Source organism: Salvelinus fontinalis, unplaced genomic scaffold, assembly GCF_029448725.1.
Source record: "Salvelinus fontinalis isolate EN_2023a unplaced genomic scaffold, ASM2944872v1 scaffold_1284, whole genome shotgun sequence".
NCBI classification, from domain to species: Eukaryota; Metazoa; Chordata; class Actinopteri; order Salmoniformes; family Salmonidae; genus Salvelinus; species Salvelinus fontinalis.
In genome coordinates this window covers 18,498-24,510 of record NW_026601493.1, presented here as the reverse complement: position 1 = coordinate 24,510, position 6,013 = coordinate 18,498, and positions in this window count along the sequence as shown.

The window sequence follows — 6,013 nt, the reverse complement described above, 5'->3', positions numbered from 1 at the left end:
TGCTGTTGCAACGTCTCACTGACTCTGTTTCTATGACCTGGTCTTTTTCTAAAGGTGGAGTGCGCTGAAAATACTTTTATTTTTGTTGTTTCCTTTTTTTCTTCGGTTATCACAGCCATCACCTTATCCTATGAGCTAGCCTCCTGCTCAGCTAGCCATCAAACATCTAGATACAGTTACTGTCAAAAAGGTTCGCTGCATTGCACCTCTTACTTGCACAAATCTGTGAACAAACAGACTTCAATTGTTGTGTCCTTAGTTAGTTTGGACGTGTGGGTCCCTTCCTGCCCTAAACGTGGTCTTCTTCAGTGCCTTCACTTGGTTTCAGTTAGCATTGTGGGGTGTTGTGTCCTGAAGCGTAACGCGGCTGCTGGCAGGACCCTTGAAGTTCACTGGATGTCACTGGAAGGCTACTGTCCTGCATGGAAACTAACTAACTACTGGTTTAATCAACTTTGTTTCCACGTAATTTCAACCCCCAAATTCAATGTGATGAAGTTGAACTGTTTGGAGTAGAAAAAAGAAATCAACGTAAGAGAATTTCAGATTTCTTTTCACCTAACTTTTAACCTAAATCCAATGACTTGGTGACATTTTTTGTTGATTTCACATTGAATTCACGTTAGTCGACAACTCAACCAAATGTAAATCAAAACTATACGTAGAACTGACATCTGTGCCCAGTGGGTACTGACTGGATGGCACAGGCTAACGCTATATAGCCTCCACTGAAATGATCAAATATCCTGGTTGCTGTACTTACTTGAACATGGTTTTGGCAAAAAGTTGTAGATAATCAATTGTGTAGACATAAATTGATAGTGTATTTAACTGTTGGAATGAGTATAGATTGACATACTGGAATTGTGATTGTTAGTAACCCCTTTTGGCCGTAGCCAATAGCCCAGGAAGACATGTTTCTCTGGGGTTTCTCATTTCTCAAATCTGATATCTGCTGCTTTGGGTTAGTCCACGTATCCATGACGATCCCAAGCAACCATGACCATCCCAAGCCTTTGTATATATCAGGAGTCGACTGTATTCATCCATATGTTTTGATGAACCAAATGTCCTCAACCCGTTGAAAAAGGGGTTAAATGTGCCCGTTGTCTCTGTTGATGTGTTTTCTATGTTTTCTCATAGTTCAGAGATTAACAAGACAATGGTGTTATGATCTGTGTTGTGTATGTTAGACTTACTGGTTGAAAGCCAACAGACACTTTTTGTAATAAAAATGTCATTATTTTTTTACAATATTATAATGCATATGTCATTTTATCAAGCAAATCTATATTTATCAAGCCTTGATATCATTGTACACTGAGTACACCAAACATTAGGAACACCTTCCTAATATTGAGTTGCTGCACAGTATTGGTTTGTTCTGGGATGAAAGTAAAGTGGCCAATGTCAATAACATTCCTTTGCTTTTGCTCTGTATATTTGAGGTGCAAACATTCTTGGCACACAGATCGCTCCATGCTGAATGAAGTTGACGTTTAGGTAATCTTTGAGATTGGCAGTCTGCCTGCGTTGGACACAGCCAGTAGCTCACTTAAATACAGAGTGACAAGTAACCTTACCACACAGCTAAGGTCACACTTAAGAAAGATATTTGCTCAGTGTAGAGGCTTACCATGATTTAAAGTAACAATGACTTACAGTGATTAAAGTCCAACGCTGTTGGTATTCTTGGACAAAACATGTCTAACTCTAACCCAACTCTAAACCTAACCCAACCCTAACCCAACCCTAACCTAACCCCAACCCAACCCAACCCTAACCCTAACCCAACCCTAACCCAACCCTAACCTAACCCCAACCCAACCCTAACCGTAACCCAACCCTAACCAACCCTAACCCAACCCTAACCCAACCCTAACCTAACCTAACCCCAACCCAACCCTAACCCTAACCCAACCCTAACCCTAGCCCAACCCTAACCCAACCCTAACCCTAACCCAACCCTAGCCCAACCCTAACCCTAACCTAACCCAACCCTAACCCAACCCAACCCTAGCCCAACCCTAACCCTAGCCCAACCCTAACCCAACCCTAACCCTAACCCAACCCTAACCCTAACCCTGGCATGGAACACCCATATCCCCTCTGAGATGTTTCAGTGGTTTTACTCCACCTCCCGGGAAACAAGGAGAACCCTCTGATTTCTTCTTCTTCTCTGTACAACTCCACTATTGGGTGTCAACTTCTTGTCTAGATAATTTATGGAACCTTCAAACAAGTGAACCCATGCGTGGACGGGAAAATTACGGCATATTCAATGGACTCCCCAATGACATAGAAAATGACTTCCACTGGATGATATGCTAGCTATGCCATTCTACTTCCAAAACCACAATGGCTTTAATAACAGCTCTCCCCCACGCATAGTCTCTAAGTATCCATAGCACCGATAGAAAACAGTGCTATCAAGTCTTACTAAGGGTCCCAGTTGGGACACAGTCGAGTCACTGAACTACATGCACGTCAGTTGTGTTACCATGCAAAGAGGAGATTTATCAACCAGCTGTGCATTTGCTTGGGATTCAGGACTAATGGAAAGGTCATCGGGTGTAGCTCAAATCTGATCATGTAGTACTTCTCCAATGATGTGATCATGTAGTACTTCTCCAATGATGTGATCATGTAGTACTTCTCCAATGATGTGATCATGTAGTACTTCTCCAATGATGTGATCATGTAGTACTTCTCCAATGATGTGATCATGTAGTACTTCTCCAATAATGTGATCATGTAGTACTTCTCCAATGATGTGATCATGTAGTACTTCTCCAATGATGTGATCATGTAGTACTTCTCCAATGATGTGATCATGTAGTACTTCTCCAATGATGTGATCATGTAGTACTTCTCCAATGATGTGATCATGTAGTACTTCTCCAATGATGTGATCATGTAGTACTTCTCCAATGATGTGATCATGTAGTACTTCTCCAATGATGTGATCATGTAGTACTTCTCCAATGATGTGATCATGTAGTACTTCTCCAATGATGTGATCATGTAGTACTTCTCCAATGATGTGAATGCCATGACGCTAATAGATAAGTGAATCATCCCTTTGATGGACCAGATGGGCCAGATCATTTGCTGTTTTCTTCTCCTTGTGTTTTGAAACACAGGAAGACATAGTGGAGTAACTAGAGTTCTTTATAATAAATTGTTAACTTAAAGTTGAACTATGCCGAAATCACTCCACCATTTCCTGGTTGCTAAAGTTCTAATAGTTTGCCTAATTTCAGTTTATATGACAAACAAGCAAGTATAGTGTAGAGAACCATTGTACCATCTAAACCGCTGTTGAAATATATTTTCCATAACAAAAAATATTGTATTTTCAGCTGTTTGAAGCTGGTGTGCAAAACCGAAAGTAAAAGATGCAAAACCTAAACTTAAGAATAGGAAGCATAGAAATAGCACACACAGAACAGATCTACCACTTAGCCTTTCTTTCAATGGGAATGACGGATCTATTACTCATTTATGTGTGAACTTGGTTGTGTCGCCCACAAACTTACACATTGCAGCTTTAAGTGTCTCACTCCCTTGAAATATCGCCATACCTTTAATTTAAAGCAATATCCTGATGACCTTGGCCATGTAAAAGGTGTTCCCTTGTCACCATTCATTTTGACCCAATTTCCTTTTTGCTTGTCCTACCCAAAGTGATATTGAATGGTGTAACATCCTTGCTTGCTTTGACGGTGCTGAGTTTTAAGAGTGGATCCGTGTTAGAAGCACCGCTCAGAGCCTCTACCCATGGCTAATCACATCCTGGCTCTAGGTCTGCCCAACACCATCGTCAAAGTACACCATGTCCATAGAAGTCCTTGCAGTGAATTTCCAAATTGTGATGCTATAATCACAAACATTGTCTATGTATTATTCTTAAAAGGAGGAAGCACAGTCAGAGAGGAACGTTTATTATTAATTTATTAAGGATAACGTAAAGCACACTTAGAGAGGAACGTTTATTATTCATTTATTCAGGATAACGTAAAGCACACTTAGAGAGGAACGTTTATTATTCATTTATTCAGGATAACGTAAAGCACACTCAGAGAGGAACATTTATTATTAATTTATTATGGATAACGTAAAGCACACAGAGAGGAACGTTTATTATTAATTTATTAAGGATAACGTAAAGCACACTTAGAGAGGAACGTTTATTATTAATTTATTAAGGATAACGTAAAGCACACTTAGAGAGAAACGTTTATTATTATTTTTATTCAGGATAACGTAAAGCACACTACTCCATCTTTACACTACTCCAGCCGACACTTGGCATTGTGCATGGTGACCTTAGGCTTGTGTGCGGTTGCTCAGCCTTGGAAACCCATTTCATGAAGCCCCCGATGAACAGTTACAGCGCTTACGTTGCTTCCAGAGGCAGTTTGGAACTCGGTAGTGAGTGTTGCAATTGAGGACAGACAATTTTCAGCACTCGGCGGTCCCGTTCTGTTAGCTTGTGTGGCCTACCACTTTGCGGCTGAGCCGTTGTTGCTCCTAGACGTTTCCACTTCACAATAACAGCACTTACAGTTGAACGGGGCAGCTCTAGCACAGTAGAAATTTGACGAACTGACTTGTTGGAAAGGTGGCATCCTATGACGGTGCCAAGTTGGATGTCACTGAGCTCTTCAGTAAGCCCATTCTACTGAAAATCAGTGGCGTAAAGTACTTAAGTAGAAATATTTTGAATTACTACTTAAGTAGTTTTTGGGGGGTATTTGTACTTTACTTTACTATTTATATAACTTTTACTTTTACTTCACTACATTCTAAAGAAAGTAATGTTATTTTTACTCCCTAAGTTTTCCTTGACACCCAAAAGTACTCTTTACATATTAAATGCTTAGCAGGACAGGAAAAGGGTCCAATTCACACACTTACAAGAGAACACGTGGTCATCCCTACTGCCTCTGATCGGTGGACTCACTAAACTCGAATGCTTCGTTTGTAAATGATATCTGAGTGTTGGAGTGTGCTCCTGGCTTGCCATAAATTTTCAAACCAAGATAATGGTGCCATCTTCTTTGCTTAATATAAGGAATATTAAATAATTTATACTTTTGCTCTTGAATCTTAAGAATATTTGATCAATTACATTTACTTTTGATACTTATGTATATTTAGAACCAAATACTTTTAGACTTTTACTCAAGTAGTATTTTACTGGGTAACTTTCACTTTTACCTGAGTAACTTTCTATTAAGGTATCTATACTTTTACTCAAGTATGAAAATTGCGTACGTTTTCCACCACTGATGACAATGTTCATCTATGGAGATTGCATAGCTGTGTGCTCGATTTTATACACCTGTCAGCACTGGTTGTGGTTGAAATACCCAATCCACTAATTTGAAGGGGTGTCCACATACTTTTGTATATTTAAACATAAACATTTAAGTCATTTAGCAGACGCTCTTATCCAGAGCGACTTACAAATTGGTGCATTCACCTTATGATATCCAGTGGAACAACCACTTTACAATAGTGCATCTAACTCTTTTAAGGGGGGGGGGGGGGGGGGTTAGAAGGATTACTTTATCCTATCCTAGGTATTCCTTAAAGAGGTGGGGTTTCAGGTGTCTCCGGAAGGTGGTGATTGACTCCGCTGACCTGGCGTCGTGAGGGAGTTTGTTCCACCATTGGGGTGCCAGAGCAGCGAACAGTTTTGACTGGGCTGAGCGGGAACTGTACTTCCTCAGAGGTAGGGAGGCGAGCAGGCCAGAGGTGGATGAACGCAGTGCCCTTGTTTGGGTGTAGGGCCTGATCAGAGCCTGAAGGTACGGAGGTGCCGTTCCCCTCACAGCTCCGTAGGCAAGCACCATGGTCTTGTAGCGGATGCGAGCTTCAACTGGAAGCCAATATAGTGTATATATATAGTGTTACTGTACTAACTCCGGTAGTGTTGATCTCCTCTCTTACCCTCTCTACCACTAGAGGGCTCTTTACCAATGATACTGAAGAACTGAAGCACAAT